Below are 23,366 nucleotides of genomic sequence, written 5' to 3'. Positions count from 1 at the left end.
GCCAGGGAGATGGCTTAGTAGAATAAGAGCTTGCCTGGCAAGCGCAGGGGCCAGAGTTCAATCCCCAGTTCCACCAATAAAGAAAGAAAAGAAAAGAAAAAAGAAAAAACAATACATAACTATCTAAGAATTTGGTGGCTGGTGAGATGGCTCAGTGGTCTAAAGCACCTACTTAGAACAAGCTTAGCATAGCAAAGCACAGGGACTGAGGTTCAATCCCCAGCACCACATGCCAGCCAGCCCCGCCCCCTGGTGGGCTGAGCTGCCCCCCCCCCACATAAATAAAAATAAATAAAAGTGATTGGTGGAAGGGGATAAAAGGGATTGAGTCTGATTATGTACACGTTCAAATTCCATCCAATGAATGTACCTGTCATGTATGGAAATATACACTAAAAATCATAAAATAAGATTTTAAAAAATGTATTTAGTAAGGGTCAACAAAATCTCACTACACAGATGAGACTTGTAGTGATCTTCCTGTTTTCAGCCTCCCAAGCACTGGGATTGCAGGCACATGCCACTGCCCAGTCTCATTTGCTGTCTCAGTGCTCCCCGGAGTCAGGGTCAGTGCACTATGCTAGGGATTGAACAGCCCTGTCCCTGTTTTCTGCCTAAGCAGGTGCTTTAATCCACTGAGCTAGCTGGCTGGCCCGAGAAATTATAAATTAAAAAAAAATTCCCTGGTACATGCGCCAGCCCAACTCCCGGGCATGCTGAGCCAGTCACTGAGACCTGATGTGCTGGCACATGCCTGTAATCCCACTGCTAGTGAGGCTGAAACAGGAGGATCACTATGAGTCTGGGCTGCATTGTGAGACCCTGTACCAAATACATAAAAAAAAAGTTGTGGTGTGAGTCAGATGGAAAGAGGAGGGTCATAGGGGTGTGGCTTCATCCTGCCTTCCCCGCCCCTTCCTCCCAGTGCTCACCTTCCTGGTCGCCATTCCACGAAGCGCTGAGAAGCAAACCGCCTCAGCTCGCCTCGACGGAGCCGCGCGGCTGTTTTGCTCGCCTCAAAGCCAGCAAACTTGTGGACTGAAGCCTCTACGAACTGTAAGTCAAACTATATAAACCTTTTCTGCTTTGAGTTGTGGGTGTAGGATATTGTGTCTTGGCCACGAGGGACGTTACTAAGTCTGCCTAACTGATCTCAAGAGCAGATATACTATTTTATGTTCACATTAGCAATGTATAAGTGACTCAGTTTCTCCACATGATTACTAGCATTTAATCTTTTTTTGGGGGGGCTATTGGGAATTGAACTCAGGATCTCACACTTGCTAGACAGGCGCCTTGCTGCTGAACTATATCCCAGGCCCTGATCATTAGCGTTTAGTACTATCAATATTTTTAGCCATAGTGATAGGCATGTGGTGATATCCCACTGTAGTTTTAATTTGTAGTGTTCGGGCAGGGGATATAACTCAATGGCACAGTGCCTTCCCGGCAAGCGAGGTCCCGAGTTCGATTCCTAGTACAAAAAAAAATTTGCAGTGCCTGGACAACTAATAATTCTGGAAATGTTTGTTCATGCCTACTGGCCATTTTCTATCTCTTTTGGTGAAATGTCTGGTGGCATGTTTTGCACATTTTCTAATATTTTCTTTTTTTTTTAATGCAACCTGCCCGGAACAATTTTTTATTTTTTCTTCCTTAAAGGCTACAGAAAATTTGCACACAAAGCAGTTAATTCTCATAATTAAAAAAAAAAATGTTCCCCTAAAAATAGCCAAGGGTTCCGGTCAAATTCCCCACTGAATTGTATATGAGTATATGTTGTATCACGTTCTGTTCCACAGGTATGCTCTCTTTGAAGCTGCGGGTATCCTCTCTTTGAAGCTGCGGGGTAAGGATCAACTTTTTCTACAAATACTGGCTTCTCACAGACTGCCTTCTTTATTGGCAAACACTGTGTTACCTCATTAGGTGCTGTGCAGAGGGAAGGTGGAGCATGTGGTCAATTAGCAATTTTGCTCTCTTAAATATGTAACATATAGTACTCATCAGCCTTATCGTATACCCTTGTGTCATTCCTTCTGATAAGCACCCCATCAATTCTCAGGCAAAACTGCAATAGCAGAAAAAAGCTAGAAGGTATTGCTCTAATTTTCACACTGAGACTTGAAATGCCATGATCCTGAAATTCATCCTCAAAGAGGAGAACTTTTTTTAAAAAATTTAATCTGTTCTCTGGCTTTTAGTTTGTTTGTATCTGTAGGATCTGTTGTAGGTACAAGCTTTAAGAGAGTCTCCTACTGATATTCCTTTATAATCTGTTGTATAGGTCAAATCCCATTGTTTAACAACCCTTTTTTGTTTGTTTTTGTTTTTTTAAAATTTATTGAGAAACAAATATCAATGAGACAGTTCCACAACCGATTGCTGGCACATTTTCAGTAATTAATACATTGCATATTGTTGTCTTAGTGGTTATTCATTGTACAAGATGTAGACATGATATCCTGTCTCAAACACTATTGTAACAAACTTCTTTATTCATTGAATTAAGAGAATGGAGCTGTGCATCTATCCTAACTATTTTAAGTATACAGATACAAAAGGGTCGTTCATTTCTATCCCACTTTTTTCGTTAGTTTTGTCAGAGAAGGGCATTCCATTGTCATTTAAATATTGTAGGTACTTGAATTCAGCAAAATCTCCCAATAGAGCCCAGTAGTCCATAATAGTAGTGGGTTTTCCGTAAGACTGGCAATGTCCAAAGTTGTTGACTTGAGATTTTTACAGCTTAACATATTAATGTGGCTTTACTTTTAAACTTCGTTTTCATACTTTTCTGCTGGATGGTTAAGACCAAGATAAACAAGAAATGCAACTTTTGTATCTGATAAGGTTAGTCAGATTCCCTCAGGATTTAACCTGAAACCCTACACCGATACCCGATACCGGATACCCGCAGTTTGTAGATCCTTTGGGAGTGTGGGCCATGTGGATGAGTCACAACCTGCCATTCTGGTCTTCTAAATACGTGGGGTAGGCTAGGGCAGGAAGAATGAGCCTTGGAAGCCATCATGATGCTCAAAGCCAGTAGTGACATTTTCTTTTAACTTTTGAGATTCGTATGTCCTATATACAAATATTTCATTGGATGACTACTTTGCAAGTATTTTCTTTCATTGTATAGCTTGCCTTTTCATCTTATTCACATGAAATTTCAGAGACTAAAATCTGACTTAAACAAATTTTGGTGAGGGCTAATTGTTATTTATATACTTTTGTTGATTTTACTTTTGATATGAAGCCTTGCCTCAAATCCTAATTATTTCATCCCATGATATTTTTTCCTAAAGATTTTACAGTTTCACATTTAAGGTTATGATCTGCTGTGAATCAAATGGCTAAGACAGAAATCATGTTTCTGTTTTATGAATGTGCAATTGCTCCAGCACCATTCTTCCTCAGTTGAATTGCCTTTGCCACTATTTCAAGAAGCTGTAGGACATATTTGTGTGGGTCTACTTTTGTGTTCTCTTACTCTGTTCCACTGGCTTGTCGGTCTCTCCATCTATCAATACCAAATTGTCTTGATTATTATGGCTAAATATGATGTATTGATATACCAATGATATACTCTTATTCATGTGTAAATTTTTTATCTATTGTATGACTTACATTTATCTAAATTGTAGAAAAGGTGGATGTGTACAAAAAAGCTTGCTTCATTTTGATAGGAACTGCATTAAGTCTAGTAGTAAATACTCTCAACACATGAACTCTTGAGGGACAAACCACATCCATATCATATTACTCCATCACTAGCCCCCAAGATGCATGTCTTTTTCATAGAGCAAAATTAATTTATTTTCTCCCTTATAGTTGAAAATCTTAACTCTTCCTGCATTGATCAAAAGTCTGGTTCCAAATTTTTGTATGAAATCCGAGGCAACAAGGCAAACTCTTTCAACTATGAGCCACTGTAAAATAAAAAAATCAAGTTACATATTGTTGAGATTCAAGGTAAGACAGGGGTAGAATAAAGATTCCCATGTCAAAAGGGAGAAGGAAGGAAGCAGAAAGAAGTGATTAGCTCAAAGCAAGACCAAAATCCAGTAGGGCAGATGCTGAAGAGTAAAGCTTCAAAACTGGCATTCTGGGTATCCTGGAACACTAACAACCAGGTCATGAGCTCAGAGCCCTGGGCTATCTTGTGGTTCTGACTTCCTGCCACGGTATTCCACAGGCCCTGAGCTGTGGGGAAAGCAGGTCCAGGCACTGTTCATGCAAGCAGCAGAACCTGGTGGCAAGCACCTGCTGCTGGGTCTGGGGTGAGGGGCAGTTCCTCTTCAACTCCGTGCCCATGGCTTTGCTGGTGCTAGCCCCATGTTTACACCCTTGAGCTGGTTTTACACCCCACCTGGAGCTTTCCCTGCAGGGGCATTTTATTTCATGTTGCAACTTTCTGGCTTCTGCTGTAGTTCCACTCCCAAGGTTACTCCCAAGGGAAGAATTTGACCCCTGCAGCCAACTTCTTCCTGACCTTCCCGGCTTCCTTTGAGGTCCTGCCAGAAACTGCCGTGACTCTGCAGCCCTTATTTGGTAGGCTTGCAAAAGCAGCAGCATGTTGTTACTTGTTGGCCTCTGCTCTAGCTACACTCCCAGGGCTACATTAAAGCTACCTGTGGGAGTTTGGACTCTGCAGTCAACTTCTTCCTGACCTGTGGAATACCCTGGCAGGAAGTCAGAACCATAAGATAGCCCAGGGCTCAGAGCTTATGAGCTGCTTGTTCAGTGTGCCTGAGGCTCTATGAAATGCTCCTGTTTTGGAGGGTCTTTAGCATGTGGTCGGAGAGGGTCTCCCTGATTTCTGAGATTTCCTCAAAGTAGTTTTCAAGATTTCATGACAATTAACTGTTCCTACTAATATTTTTAATGAGCAAGCAGTCCAGGAGCCTTGCAGGCTTTTTCTTTGCTCTTTGCCGGACAAGTCTGCTGTTTCTTTTAGATTTTTCTCCTCTGCCTCTTTTAGTTAGTTCGGTAGGTACTTGTGCATCCTTCATTTGTCAATCCCAAAGAAGCCATGGAGGCCATTTTTTGTTAAAAAGGAAGAAAGGACTTGTTGAATGATAGTGCTGAGCACATGGAGGGAACCATTTCCCTGTGCCCAAATGATCATCTTCCTGTGCCCAGGTATGCAAGCATCTTTTCTAGTAAGGGAGAGAGAGGAAAGGGAAATACAAAGAGACAGTAGACAACTATCCTTTCCTTCAGCCCTCCTGCCCCTCTTATACTTCCTGTTTTCCCTGGCAAAGAAGCTGTGGGTCAGAGTCCTGGACTGGCCACCTGCATATTCTGGGCTCAGGTGATGAGAGGGTGTCAGTTTCTTTCTTTCTTTGTTTTTTCTTTTCTTTCTTTCTTTTTTTTTGTCAGTTTCTATTGTAGACTTGTGAGAGTTTGGAGAAGCAGGTTATTTCTAAAGCAAAGCATGTCAACTTACAAGTTTTATTTTGCCCTGCCACTCTCACTTCCAAGTGTAAATCTGAGGTCAGTAATATTTTGTTGTCTTGAAATGTCTTTCTGTTTTCTGTTTGTAGAAGTTTTACTTTGAGACAAGAGTTTACTAAATGGTCCAGGTTGCCCTTCAACTTATTATCCTCCTGCCTCAGCCTCTCAACTAACTAGGATTCCAAACATAGTCTGTTAGGTTGTTTGTTTGTTTGTTTTTTTTTTCACCAGCGAAACTTTCCATCATTTTTATTCCTAGTTTAATCTATCATACTTAATTTTGGCATCCCATAGGCTCTTAGGGTGCAGATGATGCATATAACCATACTCTCTCCAATGGTGTCATAATTCTGCCCACTTTTTAATAGACTACTTTTGCGTCAGCACTGTTGTCAAGAAGATTTGTCCTATCTCAAAGATATGAAGCTCTTCCCAAATTTACCTTGTTGGTGGTGGAATCCAGCTATATTCTTGTCAAGACTACTTAACAGAGCCACCTGTTTTTATCAAAGTTGCAAACTAGACATCATGCTTCCAGGTGTGGACAACCATGATTTTTGCTGATTTTCCATTTATTTGGTCAAAGTGGCACAGGAGATATGTGAAAATGTTGCATTAATAAGACCTTTTCGTGGCCACTGGGAGATCAACCTCAGCAAAATATTTGGTGGAATGGGATGGTAAGTGGAGGAGTCCACATAAATTCCTACACTGGCATCTGTATTTAGAAGAAGCTGAATAATTGACACAAAGATGGGTGAAAGGTGAAAGTTGATTGATAAAAATCAACTGAAATTTTATTTTTTTAAAGAGGCTTTTTTTATTTTGGCTGGGCAGAGAGCGCAGCAGCCTAAGTGCCTGTCTGGCGAGCTTAAGGACCTGGATTCAGTCCTTCGTACCACATGCCATGCCTGCCCCAGAACCCAGGTGTGCCATGCGGGCCACTGAGACTGATGTGGTGGTGGATGCCTGTAATCTCGTCACTGGGGAGGCTGTGACAGGAGGATCATTATGAGTTGGAGCTGTGGAGCGAGACTCTGTATCAAATAAATAAAAAATAAAATAAAAAAATAAAAAGGAGCATTTTAGGTTTTTTTTTTCTTTTTTGGTACCAGAACTCAAACTCAGGGCTTCCTGCTTGCTAGACAGTGCCAGGCACTTTGCTGCTGAGCTAAATTTCTGGCCCCCGCTAAAATGTAGATCTCTGGAGTTCTGGAAAGAATTAGGACTGTCATTCATCAGCAAAACTAATTGAGAATAATGTCTATAGCATATTGCTTTATAGGCAACATGTTTGAAACACAGTTTTAATTATTATTTTATTTTTTGTATTTTAGTAGGAGGGTCTACAGGGTCTCATTACATAGATCCAACTCATAGTGATCTTCCTGTTTTCAGCCTCCCAAGTGCATGGATTACAGGCACACACCACCACACCCAGTCTCAGTCGCCATCTCAGCATGCTCCAGGGGTGGGACCAGCACAGCAGGCCGGGGATCGAACCCCAGCCACTGCGTCTGCCTGAGCAGGTGCTTTAGTCCACTGAGCTATTTGGCTGGCCCTAATTATTTTTTCATTTGGTACTGGGTCTCGCTATGCAGCTCATATTGATCATCCTGTCTCAGCCTCTCCAGTGCTGGGATTGCGGGTGTGTGCTACCATGCCTGGTTTTGGGGCCAGCATGGCATGCGGTAATGGGGATCAAACTCAGGACCTTGGGCTTGCCAGGCAGGCTGTTAGACTGCTGGGCTATCTCCCCAACCCCCTCACAGTTTTATCTTTATAAGAAAACTTTCTTCTGAGAGACAACAAATCAAACAACAAAAATCTATTAAGGAAATAAAAAAAAATATCATATGCACATCCAGTTTAAAAGATCTTCTGAAAGTAGAAATTGAATATTCATAAGATTGTTCATAATTCCTCATCAATTACAAGTAATACATCGTAATTTCCTGCATAATTCCAAGGAATGAGATTACCATCCCCAGTTTTCAAGTAGTAATTTATTTTAGCTGCCATCCACTCTTTTCTAGTGTGCTAAGGTTTGATTGGTGTTGATTCGAAGCCATTTGTTAAATTTAATGCAAATTTGTTTCTTAACTACATTTGGACTTTCTGCCACAAAAAGCACGTGCAAATGTGTTGCTCCTAACTCCGTTTCTTCAAGTGTCATCAGCAATTCAATAGTCACTAAGATTCTTGTGACTGCTCTCAGTGGCCTAAGAGTACACAGTGATACAGTAACAGGCGCATGAGCCATGCCCAGCATCGGTGAGGGTGAGTTGCTTCTCATTTCATCAAATCAACAAATATTTAGTGAGTGTTTGCATGTGTGGTGTACTGGAACAGCATGGAATATATTTTTCTTCAATTTTCTAATACTGTCCTCCCATTTGGACAGTGTTTACATTTGATTGAAGGAAACTTGGCAGGAAAAATAAGATTTTATATAAAGCCCTGAGTTAATTTGTATGTATCTACAATACTGTTCTTCATGATGTACCTCAGAAAGTCACCAGATATGTGCTATAAATATGTATCTAGAGATAATTCATATTGCTATTACAGGTCTGCATAAAATCATAAATGTCTGGATTTTGCAGCACATTATTTGCCGAGTTTTAAATATTAATGATTTCATTTTCAATAATGAAACAAGATAGCATGAAATAATTTTATGGTATTGTGGAGCTAAGAAAGAAAGTCTCATAGAGTTTTGTGTCTAAGTGGAGGGATAGACTGGGTTACATGTGTTCCAGGATGTTCTTGACGAAAACTAAGCATTCAGTAATATTTCATGAGAAAATGAATACATGGTAATTGGTAAGTTTTGTGATCAGCTTTAAGAAATCATTTCAGACACATCTTAAGAATTTATCAACATAATCCTGACCTAATCTAATTAGGCATAGAATTGTGAAATCAGTATGCTGACAGCATTGCTAACAAAACTTGTCCCTAGGTGTGGGCAAGACCAAGGAAAGAACATACTACCTACAATCCTAGTGTCAGGGACAGTAGGTGTGAAGTCCAGAACATGTTGCTGTAGCCTAGTTCTACTCCAGAGAACAACTGTCAGAAGTTGTGAAACAGGCATGACAGAATCCTTGCCATCTTATGGTATGGCAGGGAACATGTATAAACAAACCCAAAAGGCAAAGATTTCAAGAAACTTTATGTTGTATGCAATTTGTATATAGGTCTGCTGTATTACCCATGTGTTGCGCATTGTAGACACTCTAAGAATAAAGAAGTCAGCAGAGTTTGTGAGTGCAAGTAGGTGTTACGAAGGCTCAGGACATGAATCTTGGAGTTCCCAGAAGAAAAACACAGCGATGTCTTGAATAACTAAATGCAGAAATGAGTTCATAGAAAGTATATTGAAGGAGTAATGGTGTGGAAAGGAGCTTTCGGACAGAGGCGGCAGCTTCAGACAGGTTCAGGATCACCACGTTTATTGATTGCATTTAAGGAAAGAATTAGTAGCTTTAAATTACAAAGGAGCATATAGTATCAGATTTTATTAACAGGTGATGATTTGTGCAGATATCTACAAATCATTTTTCATGTCTATTTGCACTCTAAGTACTTATTGGGTTGGTCTCATTATGATAGTTAATACTGAGTGTACACTTGGTTGGCTTGAAATCAGCCTAGGGAGTAGTAAGGCACCCTTCCTCATGTATCTAGGTGAGCCATGGAGGGGCGATCTTGGGAGCTGTATTTATTCTCTGGCTCTTTCCTCTCTGGTGCTCTTCCCCTGTGCTCTGCTTCCTGGTCTGCATGAACTCAGCAGTTTTGTTCTGCCATGATCTTCTTTTATGATGTTCCTACTTTGGCACCATCTAATTGTGGACTAAAGCCTCTATAATCATAAGCCAAACTTAACAATTTCATCCTTTAAGTTGTTGGTGTCAGGTACTTTGTTCTAGTATTTGGAAAAGCTGACTAATACGCATATGGTATACTTCGTTAATTGTAACTTTACATGTGTCTTTATGATAAAAGGGCCTTTCCTGTGGTTTACATAGTTCCAGAAGTTCAGGAAAATAGAAATATGAGTCCATGTTGAAAATTAGTTGGGAAAAATTCATGGCAATGTGACCAAAGGAGATACTCACATTTTTCTCTATCTCATCTTAAGCTAAATAGAATTTTTTTTTTTTAGAAATTCTGTGATTATACAGAAACTATTTGCTGGTTTTTCATTTTATTTCACAATAACCATAAAATATCTGGGAAAATATACTATACTGGTCAAAATAATGAATTTTGACCAGGGGACCAGGATTTAAGTCTTTTCTCTATTACTTTCTTAATATATAATGTTGAGTTAATGTACTTAATTTCCATGAGATTTAGTTCACAATTTCAAAAATGTCATTAGTAATAGTATCGATAAGGTTATTTGACCTTTGATTTTCTGTGTCTTGTGAATTGTTGGGAATATGCCTTTTGAAACAAGTAATTGTGCATTCACCCTGCTTCCTTGAAAGAGAGCAGGAATGTGAAAGCCTGAGAGAATGTTTTCTCTCCATGTGACTCTCCTTAGGCACACTCTACATCATCGATCACTTTCCTCTTTGGCTCCATAATCTCCTTGATCAGAAAATTTGGGACACTACCAAGTTCCATGACGTTACAGTACAAGTTCTCATATGTCCTGAGTCTCAGTTGACCTTGGAAGGCTAGGGCCAAAATATTGGCTTTCCTTGCGGCCCTTCTTTTTCTCTAATTTTGGTCTGCAAACTTAGGTTGTTAACCCTCCAGAAGAGAAGTTTATTGTTATTACCATACAACCTAGGCTGTTAAGCTTAGCCTCACTATCTGTCTGAATATCAAACATCTTAGGCATAACATGGAACAGGTATTTTTCCTCAAGTATTGATATGTTGAACTTTAACTCCCTACAGAATATGATGAAAAAACATTTAAAAATTAGAATATATTTTAAAAATAGGCATAAAGAATTATATAATTCTTATGTTTACATGTAAGTCCAAAAATCTAACCATATACAACCTTGAAGCAGGTCTATGAAACTTTATATAGCTCATTAAATAAAATTTAACTGATGTCATGATAACTTTCAAATAAAATAATAAAAATGTCCTGTATACACTAGGTCGTATCTTGAAATAGAACTATCCAGATAGTGTCAAATGTGTTATAATTTAGGAATTTGCTACTATTTTATTCAGCTGATGAAATGACACTTTCAGTAATATTTGACTGTATAATTGATTAAACTTATTTACATGCCTCTTTATTCTCATACTTAAAATACTATATAGTATTAGATATTACTTATAATAAATGGCATTAGTGTATATTCAGAACAAAAGACAAGAATGAGGAGTTTCACATTTTATATTTACCTTTAGCCACTGGATCAAAGTACAATATTAAGGATATTTTTGTCATGTGCATATACTACTACTTCTAAGAGAAAATTTGACCTGGTGGCTAAAGGTAAACGTAAAACATGAAGTTACTTATGTTTATGCCACAATTATATTTTCTGCAACATGATTAACATCACCTAAATCTTAAATTTGAGTGCTTATGTAACATACTAACATTTTTTGCCACATTCATATTTTCACTGCATTATTCATTTCTTATACCAAGTCATTTTTGTGTTTTGCTTCTTAACAAATAATATCCGTGAAAACAAAAGTTTTTTTTTTTTTGGTCTTTTTGAGGCCAGCTCTTGCTATGTAGTTCAGTCTGGCCTTAAGTTCACTTTGTAGCCCAGCCTGTTCCTGAACTCACCTCTGCCTGCTGGGTGCTGGGATAGAACCACCCCCAGTGAAACCAAAAGTCTTTTTTTTTTTCTCTTTTGTATATTTGGTAGAGGGTCTCACTACACAGATCAGACACATGGAGATCCTCCAGTTTTCAGCCTCCTCAGAGCTGGGCATATAGGCATGTGCCACCTTGCCCAGACTCTGTCACTGGCTCAACATGCCCCAAGAGTGGGGCTATCTCTATAGGTGGGACCCAGATCGAATCCTGGTTGCTGTGCTTGCCAAAGCAGATGCTTTGTCCACTGAGCTATCTTGGCATCCCCCAAAAGTCTTAATAATTAATTTTCTAAATCACATTCAAATGAAACATTACAATCACATTATACAGTGTTTGTTAAGGGGTAAATTGAACTAATTTCATGCACCCTCAGTCATAAGCTAATTACCCTTTTGTAAAATAGGTAATGAAATAATTTCCATACACCCCGTATATAGCCTCTCATTCATGCATGTGTACACACTGATACACCATAGCATATGGGTGTAATACACCATCCCTTGACAATTTTTCTTTGATACTTTAGTTTGGGTTTTATGTAGGAGTACAGAATTAAGGTAACCACCTTGGATTTGAAACCATGAAAATATAATGAAATGATATTGATGTTAAAAGACTTGATTTATAAAAAAGTTTGTTTTTTTTAAACAGCATTTAGCAAATGAAATTTAACACCCCTTTTGCAATTGCAATCACTAATTTGCAATTTGCTAAAGAATTAGTGCTTTTGCCAGCAGGTGTTAATTTGTGTCTAAAATGAAAATTCATGAGATTCTTGTGCTAAGTACAATGTCTTTAATTTCTATCTCTGAAATCTTTTCATAAAATGAGTTTTCATAAAATGTATGGCATTCACCAGTTTGTGGGAATAAATTCCTGCTTAGAACAGTTCTCACCTGGAGTTCATAAGTTTTACTTTATTGGGGAGTCATTATAATAGTTGTGTAAAAGAGACACACCAGTCTTTAGGGATGCATCAAACTTGACCTCTCCTTTAAATTGAAGGTTTCAGGTATGAGACTCTGAAAGGCAAGTATTGCACATTTGCTTTTCATTATTTTCTTTTTTGCAGGGGGTGGGGATCAGGAATTGAACTCAGGACTTTATTCTTACCACACAAGTGCTGTGCTGCTGAGCTAAATCCTCATCCCCTATATTTTCTTTTATATATGGAAAATAAAAGAAAATAATTGATGATCTGAAAGTGGAAGAACTAAAAGGAAAGGGGAAGGAGATGGGCAATAGGTGAGAGTAACAGGAGAGTAAATTTGAAGAAAGCATGATTTGGGCATATATGGAAAAGTTATGGGAAAACCTATTAACCTGTATAATTAATATAAGGTAAGCATTGTAAGTGTTACCAGGCTAGGCACTGATAATCCTTGAATCCAATAATCTTGAACTGGTCAGGGACTGTAAATACCTCTTAGCTTCAACAGTAGCTATAATGTTTTGTTTTTATTCTTTATGTTTTAATTTTTTGTACCAGGGATCAAACTCAGGACCTTGCACTTGCCAGGCAGGCACTTAAACCACTGTGCTATTTCCCTGGCATAACAGCAGCTATAATGTTCTTTGGCCATTGATTCCATCATTCAATGATTGTTGAATGGAAGAACTGGACTGGAATTTTATTTAGTATACAATGTAGTAGAATATGCACAGTATTTTGATGTAACAGTTCTCCAGTCATGAGCACACACACACACGCACACACACACACACACACAAATGTATAGGACAAAATAAAATTCTATTGGGTTAGCCTTAAAAAGATATTTTTGTTCGCAATACTGTAAATTATAAATGTATAAAATGATTGACAGTCTTTTGTGAAATTTGGGTTTTCTACTTGAAATATGTTGACATTCTTGTTCATTTATATTATCTCCCTCTTTTCTCTATTTATGCCTTTCAAAGCATTCTCAGATAAGGCGGTTAGAGTTAATTCAACGATGATATGCCAGCTTTTCCAAGAGATAAAGGAATCTTATGTGTTTATTTTCATGAGTTGAGACCTGAAATTACTCATTAATGAAACTGTGGATCTTGATAATATTTAGTGTATAAGAAAGCCCATTTTTAAATTTTGGGGAGGGGCCGGGGAGATGGCTCAGTAGAATAAGCACTTCCCTAGCAAGTGCAAGGGCCTGAGTTCAATCCCCGGTTCCGCAAAATGAAAAAAAAAAAAATTGGGGGACTATAAATGGTGTCAATGAAAAATATGGTGAATGCTTAAATTTTTAAAAAATTATTACAGTAAAAGACACATTGCCATTAGTTCCCCCTTAAAATACCCTCCTATTTTAAATACCCTCATTCCACCGTTCTTGTCACTATCTAAAGCAGTTCTGAAAGTCCTCTTTATGGAATGTCTTTAGGTGCCCTGTTGTGGCTGTCTCATTGGCCCAAGTCAAATGAAAATATTTACCTTTCATGATCATTTTTACTTTGGGAGAGTACCAGGGTTCACACGGTGCCAGGTCCAGTGAATAAGGTGAATGAGGACACAACTGCCATCTTGTTCTGAACCTGAACATTTATAATATTCTAACTGGTAGGGTTTCCCCTCTTAAAAGCCACACTGTAAGAACATGTATATCATGACACAAATTCCAAAACCAAATATCAGGAAATGCAAGCCATTATTCAGATGATCTTTATTCTGTCCCATCTTCTGTCTGTCCCTTCTCTTTCAGAGAATTTCTTTAAATAATATATCAAGACTGCATCTGTCCTATAATCATAGTTACTGATTGCAAAATTTTATATCTCATTTCATACACATCTGAATAAGAAGTTTTTACAACATATTCCCAAGTTAATAAGAAAATACAGCTCAGTATGCTTTAAAGACCAATTGTATTTTTACATGTATTTAGTTTTTTTCAATAGCCTGCACTATTTGTACCTCTAATTCTATCCTCTATGTTCATTTCTGTTGTTGATTGTCTAAGTATTTGATTTTGGGAGGACGTTATGCAAAGTGTTGTTTCCCCAAGTTCTATCTTAGGTGTATTTGTTGTTTATGTATAGAAATACTGTTGATTTTTGAGTGTTGAATTTGTATCCTGTTTTGCTACTGAACTTAGTTATTAAAACTACAAGACTCAGGCCGGCCAGAGAGCTCAGTGGAATAAAGCACCTGCTTAGGCAGACACAGGGTCTGGGGTTCAATCCCCAGCATGCCATGCTGGCCCTGCCCCTGACGCACACTGAGAGTGATTGAGACTGGGCATGGTGGTATATGCCTGAAATCCCAGCACTTGGGAGGCTGCAAATAGAAGAATCACTACAAGTCTGATCTGTGTAATGAGACCCTGTAGACCCTGTACTAAATACATAAAAAAAAACTACAAGACTCTTGGTGGAGTTTTTGTGGTCTTCTATGTAGAGTATCATGTCATCCGCAAATAATGATAATTTTACTTCTTCGATTCCAGTCATTATTCCTTTTATTTCCCTCTCTTGTCTAATTGTTGTGGCTAATGTTTCCAGAAATATATTAAATAGGACGGTGATAGGGAACATCCTTGTCTTCTTCATGATTTTAAATTGTTGTCTTTTAAGTTTTGTCCATTTAGTACGATGTTGGCTGTTGGTTTGCCGTAGATGGCTTTTATCAGGTTGAGGTAAAGATAATCTATTCCAATTTTTCTGTAGGGTTTTTATCATGAATGCGGGTTGAATTTTGTCAAAAACTTTTCCTGTATTTATTGAGATAATCATGTGATTTTTGTCTTTGGCTCTGTGGATGTGGTGTATTACATTTAAGGATTTGCCTATATTGAACCATCCCTGAATTCCTGGGATGAATCCTTCTTGGTCATGATGTATAGTCTTCTTGATGATTTGCTGTATTCTGTTTGCTAGTATTTTCTTGTGAAGTTTTGCATGTATGTTCATTAGGGAGATTGGCTTGTAGTTCTGTTTTTTGTGTGCATCTTTCTCTGGTTCTGGGAGCAGAGTAATTGCTGCCTCCAGGAATGAGTTTGGGAGAATTGTTTTCCTTTCGATATTATTGAACAGTTTGAGAAGAGTTGACATTAAATCTCTAAATTTCATGAAGAATTCAGCTTTGAATTCATTGGGACCTGGCCTTTTATTCGTCAGTAGGTTTTAGATTACATTTTGAATTTCATTACTCATATTTGGTTATTCAGAATTTTCATATCTTCTTGCTTCAGGTTTGGTAGTTCATATGTATCTGGGAACCCATCCATTTCTTCTGTGTTTTCCATCCTGTGAGAGTAAAGATTTTGGAAGTAGGTGTTGATGATCTTCGAAATTTTTATAGGCTCTGTAGTGAATTCACTCATTCTCTTGGGTAAATAACTAGTGACCAAGCCGCTGGGTCATAGGGGAAGTTATTATCTAACCTTACAAGAAACTATCAAATAATAATATAATATAATTTTACCTCATCCATGAAGTCCTAGCAGTAATACACAGAAGTTCTAGTTGTTTATGTCCCTGCCAACACTTGCTGGTTTTGAGTTTTACTAATTATTTGTGGCATTGTAATTCTTACGTAGTGGTATCTAATTATGATTGTCATATTGTATTTTTCCATGAAGGCATAGTATGCCCATCTTTTTGTGTAATTATAGACTGTGAGGGAGAAATGATGGTATATCACTATCAGGATGTTTACCTGATATTGTATTTATAGGGGCACTGTGTGTATTCTTAACCTACTAACATATTGTATCTTAATGTTTTTGTTGACTGCCTGTCTCTTTAATTAAACATTGTACACTTGTTTATTGATATTTTAGGTATAGTCCTGTAATGTTCTTCTTAAGAAACATTTCCCCAGGGTGACAATGATATCTATTGTTTTCTTTTAGAGGTTTTGTGGATTAACTCTAATTTGAGGTACAAAACTAATGTTTCACAGCTTTCTGTTTATGGTGTGAAGTAGCGTCAAGGTTTATATTAAACTTGTCGATTTCCTGATATTACACATTTTCTTTTTAAAAAGAATTTTTGGTTCTCAGCACCAAAACCAAAAAATAAACCTCTCGTAAGAATTTTTGCACTGGGCATGGTGGCATATGTCTGTAATCCCAGCACTCCAGAGGCTGAGGCAGGAGGATTTTTGTGAGTTCAAGACTACCCTAGGGTACAAAGTATGGTCAAGGCCAGGCTGAACTGCAAACCAAGACCCTGTCTAAAAGAGACATTTTTTTAACCAATAGATTACTTTGTTGCCTTTGCTGTAATTAATTTTTCAATTAATATATCTGTATATTTCTGTTAGACACTTTAGCTGTTCTATAAATTTTTAATAATGTGATACATGCTAATATGAAAGTTATATTTTCTAGGAATATTTTGATCATACCTTGTGTACAAATAGATTTCTACTTAAATTTTATAATCAACTGATAAATTTTTCCCTGAAAAACAGGGAAATTTGTCTCTCATTGCTTTGATCTTATAGAAAAAAAATTGGGAAATAATAATGTCTATGAAATGTTGAGCCTTTTGATCTTGGTTCATGATGTACTTCTTGACTTTGTAAAATAAACCTTATTTTGGAAAAATAGTTTAGATTTACAGTACAGAGGCCCATATATTCCTCTTCTAGCTTCATTTTCCCTTTAATGTTATTATCTTACATTACTGTGATATATTACTAAAAATAAGCAATCCATATTAATACATGGAGTGCTATTAAGTCCTTTTTCTCTTTAAGGATCCATTCCAGCATATCTCCTCACTCTTTCAAACTCTGAAACTTTCTCAGTTTTTCTTTATTTTTTTCATTATTGTCATAGTTTTAGGCATATTAAAAGTTATCCTTTTTACTGTACTGAAATTTTGAATAGTATAATGATTTCTGCTATCAAAATTAAGACTAGGAGCTAGATATGGTAGTGTAGGCCTATAATCCCAGCACTCAGGAGGCTGAGGTAGGAGGATCTTCGTGACTTCGAGACTAGTTTGGGCTACTAAGTGAGTTCAAGGCCAGCCTGCACTGCAGAGCAAGACCCTGTCTCAAAAAAAGAAAAACAAAAAAAATTAATTAGAGTAGGACACCGAGTTTCAGAAGAAATACCACAGATGAGTTGCCTTTATTGTTATATGATTTCAGGGCTCGGGATACTTACGTTGATGTGACTGACACTTTTAGTTTGATCATTGGTTAAGGTAGTATTTGTTAGGTTGTATATACTGAAAGTTATTGTAGTTTTCCTTTTTTAAAGTGTATTATTTAAAAGTGGGCAACAAAGCAAGGTCTACATTCAAATACAAGTGATGGTGGAGGAAGATTAAGTCTGCTTCTTGAAGCAATGTTATGTACATATATTATTTAGAATCATTATATAAAGTCTTTGTATATTTTGCTTATTTAATAGTTCGTTTGCATCACTTGAATTCAGGCATAATCATTTGATACTTTAGGTTTTCCTATCATGTATTATTAATTATTGTTCATTCTTTTGCTGTCGTTGTTATAGTTTTGGCCATTAGGAGCTATTTCAGTTTCACTCCTGTGTCTGTGACATGTCCTTTGTTTTGGAGCTCTTTATAACTTTCTGATTCAAAATGGTCCAGAGTTATAATTTGCCTGCTTAGCCCTAAATTTAACAATGTATTCAAGAAGTCCTGATATTTTTTGTTGATGAGCAAGGGCCCACCCAAGGTAGACTTGAGCCTTCACCTGCTCCTAAGATTCAGGTAGTGTGAGGTGGAAGGCACCAGGCCTAATGGGGACTCCACTCTGCTTCTCTCCTCAGGGCAGTGAGACCCAGTAGGGGATAAAACTTGCCCCTCACCAAATAGCAACTTCTCTCTAGTGTAAGTAGGGCCTCTTTGGGAGCTGATCATATACTCCCCCTTGGAGGTAATGAGGCCATGCCCGTCTGTGCATTGCTTTTGCTGGGTTAATGTCAGTGGAGCTAAGTGAAGGGGAGCTGTACTTTTCCCCCATGTGTCTTGAAATTGGTAGTGTGAGTCAGTGCCCCACTTTTGCTAGCTCATTGTCAGCAGGACCCTGTTGGAAGCTAAAGGTGCATATCCGCTTGGCCCTCTGTGGAGGCACTGGTTGCCTTAAAAAAGGAATTAAATAGGATATAGTGTCTCATCATATCCTAAATGACAGATTTAAGAGAAAATCACTTACCATGCCATGAACCAGGAAAATACCTACATGAATAAGAAAAGACAATGAAAGAAATTAATCAGACTCTAACACTGAGATGAATTTTCTACAGTTTTTGTACCAGCCATTCATTATTGGTTGAATCACCAGTTGTGATTAGTAATTCCTTATATTGGCTATTTCCTGTCCAGATGACAGTCTTGTTTTCCTCTCTGATAGGGTGCTAAAATCCGTAAATGGAGGGGCATTTGTATGTCTTAGGCTTCTCTGATAAATGAGGTTCAGATACTACATATACACCAGGCTGTAGTTTATTAACTTCTTTGAAGTTAATGCAAAAGAGGAGAAAGGAGGAGAAGAAATAGCATGTGGGCTCATAGTTGACAGAGGTATCTGTTTTACAGTAGAGCATTTGAATTTTATTGGAATGACTTAAATTATAAATTTTACAGTCTTGTGTGTAGGAACATAGGCAGAATCATTTATTCTCTGTCAGGTAAGCAGTCTTTAAACAAATCAGTAGTCACAGTAAATGGGGTTTTGGTATTCTTGCAAGGAGCCACAGGTTTTACCCTTACATCAATTTAAAAATATTTTTTTGCGGGGCTGGGGAGATAGATCAGTGACATAAACTTCTGCCTGGCAACTGAAAGGTCATGAGTTCAATCTCCGGTACCACAATAAATAAATAGATAGATAAATAAATAAATAATTTATTTGGCATTTATTTATTTATTTATTTATTTGGTACAGGGTCTCACTATGCAGCTTAGACTCATAGTGATCCGCCTGCCCCAGCCTCCCCAGTGCTGGGATTATAGGCTTTTGCCAACCACGCCTGGTTTTGGTGGCTGGTTCAGCACAGGGCTAGGATGGCATATAGTACATGGGATTGAACTCAGGTCCTTTTGCTTGCCAGGCAGTGGCTTAGACTGCTGAGCTACCTCCCCAGCCCACCTTACTTCAATTATTGAAGAAATTTTGGCTGCAGCTAAAAGGACAGTGTTTTTTCTATTTTGTCTATTGACATTACTATCTATGTACAATCAGGGTTTACTGGCATATGATGTCTTCTCCCTTCCTTGTTAAGCTCTAAGAGTTTCACCACATGGAAAGTCTCACTATTCCAGATATGAGTAGGTAATAACAGTGACACCACTGCAGATCATTCTTATGTGTAATTCCATGTTGGTTAATGAAGAAGTGTGAAGGTTTTATGTATGTGTGTGCGAGAGAATGAGAGAGAGAGAGAGAGAGAGAGAGAGAGAGAGAGAGAGAGAGAGAGAGAGACCCACCTCAAATATATGTGTATAATTGTATAATTGCTTTGGAATATGTAAGAAATCTTGTTGAAGGTTAGGGTTGTCTTATCTGGTGGTTTCAGAATCTATTCCCTGAGAGATATGTAAAAGAAGTCTAATACTGTTGGCACACTCATTAAGTATGTTTACAGCACAGCTTTGAAGTAGGAATATTATGCCCTAAGAAATAATGAACTTTCACTGCTGAATGTTGCTTTTGGACTTGTCATGCACTAAGATACCTTTGAAATGAGCTCAGTTTGTTTAAAAGTACATCCTGAAGGCAATTAAATTTTTTAAAGTACCCACTGAACGAAGGAGCCCATTTCAAATACGATAAGAATGTTTTAAGAGACAATTAGAGCTTTCTACATAATGGGCTTTGTGATGTATTGTTTGAATAAAAAGCATTTAAGGATTACAGGTGGAGTAGCTAAGGGGCTGGGGAGATGGCTCAGTGGAATAAGTGCTTCCCTGGCAAACGTGAGGGCCTGAGTTCAATCCCTGGTTCCGAAAAAAAAAAAAAAAAATGGAATAAGCGCTTCCCTGGCAAACACAAGGGACTGAGTTCAATCGCTGGTTCCGAAAAACAAAACAAAACAAAAACAACTTAAGGAGAGTAAATGTACGTCAGGAAAGGGATAGAGAGTGGACTTCTCATGAGTGGCAGAGCCAGTGGGAGTGTGTGTTTAGGCAGACACTATCTGCTTCCACACTGACATGTACATCACACATGACGGAGATTTTAAACCTCCCAGCTTTTCAAAAAGATCAAAATGAAAGCTGGTCTTAGTGATGGATTTGGGAGATTAGGGTAGCTAACCCCAAAATGAACAAAGACAAGGAGACCAGCCTGTTTAGAAACATGGATATTGCTGAATGTATTTCTTTGGGTTTTATTTACCCCATCTAGATCTCTATAAGAGCCAAGCACTTAAATCTGTTATACAAATTTGGGTGCAGCCCTAAACTGCCTACTTCAAAAAACCCTCTGAATTCTCACTTTCCTGCCTAAAGACAAACCCAAAGGGATGAAGCTCTTTTTTTCTTTGTTCTCCAAATGGGAGTTCCCTGTCTGTCTCATTCTCTTCTCCCCTCCCCTCCCCTTCCCTCTCCTCTGGTCTTTTTATTTTCCTTTCCATTCCTTTCCTTTCCTTCCCTTTTCTCTTGCCTTTTTTCTTTTTCCTTTTTCTTCTATCCCTCCCCCTCTTCCTTTTGGCCCACCTCTTTCTGATGAGGAATGAACTAAGGTTCTCTCGCATGTTAGGTATGCTTTCTGATACTTAACTACATCCCCAGAGTCCCATTATATTTGCTTAGAGTTGACTGCTAAGCGCTTATTCCACTGAGCCACCTCCCCGGCCCGAAAGTAGAGAAGATAATTCATTGCAGGACCCTCAGGGATGAAAGAGGCCATGGATATTTTGCTTATAAAAAACTTCTTACCACACATGAAATCCTCAGGTCATAGATGGCTCAAATATATTTACTGGAGATGGGAAAAGTCTAATCATTTTGCCAGATGAGAACTTGACACACTCATTGCCTTACTAAAAAGAAAAGAAGAAAAAAGATTTATAAAAGTCCAGTGTAAATGTCCTTTCCCTGAGCCTTTCTCTCTGTCTCTGGAGATGTGTTTTCAAATTTTCTTTCCTTTTTCTCCTTGCAGGATTGACATAGCAGAGCCCCCATTTTCTCTGGCTATGACTGTTTGTAGTCTTTCATGTCCTATACATATTCTTTTTCATCTTCTATCAGATTTTCTGATCATTGGGCAGTCAAACTGCTGGTGTCCTATGTCACAGAATGGAAAAGCCGGAAGATATATTCTCAACACCCATACTTCTGTTCAAAGACTAAGGGAATCTAGAGCTAAGAGGAGAAAAAGAAGGCCTCATTTGGATTCAAAATCTTGTCTCTCTCTTGGAGTTCAACAGTCAAATTGCAAATGCTTAGTTTTCTTTTGGGAGGTACAAAGAAGTATCTTCCCTCATAGTATTTGTATCTATTCCTTTCTTTCCTAACAAATTTAGTTTATTTTCATGAGTTTTATGTGAATTTAGGGATGAAGGAATATGGGGGTGCTGCAAATTATGAGCATGTGTTGGAAATATTTCATTGTGTTTATTTTGTTTAGAGTGTCATGGTTTCACTCAGGGAAAAGCAGATATTTTCAGTGCTTCATTCATAATAATCTGAAAAACAGTAGGTTACAGAGGATGCAAATATTGCATAAATTAGGATAAGAATAAGAGACTTTTCTATGTTATACATAGAGCAGGCAAAGGGAGCTTTCCTCAGGGAAAAATAATAGAGGGCAATCATGTGGGTAATGCCATATTCTTACGAATAATCATGAATGTAATTCCATAACTTAGAATCGAGCAATTGTAAATGACCTACATTGTTCCAGAGAAGACTGGATGGAGAAGCTGTGTTCAGCCCTACTGTGTGCAGTGCATTACTTGGAAAGGCGCCATTCACATAAATTATCTTATGAAGTGCACCTTCCTGAGTAGAGCAATGTTCTACAAGTTCAACTTTTTGGCTGTTGAAGTTCTTCAAACTTTTACTCTAAGGAAGTTTGGCTAAAGAAAGGTAAGTGCACTGGGTTATAGTCTGTACCAAATTATGCTCAGAGACGGTTCCTGATTTATATAAGGCTGAGATTCTATCAACATAGTGCTCTTTATATTCAGGAGTAGAATTCAATTCCACCTTCATAGGAGCACCATAGGTCTTAGACAAGTTCGGTATGTGTACAGAACATATATAAAAAGCATACATTAAAACATGGAACTAGCAGCAGCAAGCATCCACTAATTTGTTCAGGAGAAAAATCGCTGAACACATCCTGACCTTGTTACCAGGCAATATGTTAAGTTCTGGAAATACAGTAGAATTTCACAGGAAAAGTGAACAAGAAACTGATATGCTATTTGTACAGACATGAAGTAGCTAAAAATGAGTTCAATGTGAACTGTATGCAGTTACTGGAAGTAATATGGAGAACAAAATAAAGTATACTGAGGATTGGCCAGTACTCCAGAGAGGAGAAATATGGCAACTTCAAATCAAGTGGTCCGAGAAAGCCTCTTTGAGCAGGCAGTATTTGAATAAAGTCTTGCCTTAAGTAATGAAGAGAATAAGTTTCCAAACTCCCAGTGCCATAAGACTTTACCTCTTCTCAAGTAATGAAAATAGAATGTCAGTATTTCTTTTCTCTGTTTTCTTGTTATTTGTCCCCATTTGCAGCCCTTTTGTTCTATGTTGTTCCTTGGGATTTTGTGATGCAAATACAGGGGAATACTGAAGTGCTTTGCTTTGAGAGGTGAAAAGAAAAGAGCAGCAGCACAGACACAAAGAAGCTGTCAAGCTGCATAGTATCCCTAAGACAAGAGAAGAACTGGAGAATAAGAAAACAGTAGGATTTGACTGACCTTATCAAACCCAAAAGCTACAACTCTTGCTGCATAGGTCCTGCTTTACCTTGGTCTTAACCATCCAGCAGAAAAGTATAAAAACGAAGTATGAGAAGTAAAGCCATGCTGTTATGTTGAGCTGTAGGGGACTCAGGTCAACAATTTCTGACATTGCCAGTGAAGGGGAAGACCCAATACTATTATGGGCTACTGGACTCTTTTAGAATATTTTGCTGAGTTTACACACCTATAATATTT

At 38.1% G+C, this 23,366-nt stretch overlaps 1 pseudogene; it reads right to left on the bottom strand.

Moving 5' to 3' along the window:
* Nucleotides 1-928: 928 nt before the first annotated feature.
* The window catches only part of LOC101570507, a 37,792-nt pseudogene continuing 15,354 nt past the window's right edge, over nucleotides 929-23,366 (bottom strand).

Source organism: Octodon degus, unplaced genomic scaffold (assembly GCF_000260255.1).
Source record: "Octodon degus isolate 3935 unplaced genomic scaffold, OctDeg1.0 scaffold00181, whole genome shotgun sequence".
NCBI classification, from domain to species: Eukaryota; Metazoa; Chordata; class Mammalia; order Rodentia; family Octodontidae; genus Octodon; species Octodon degus.
Note: the sequence above shows the minus strand (reverse complement) of the source record. Positions and strands in the feature narration are given on the sequence as shown.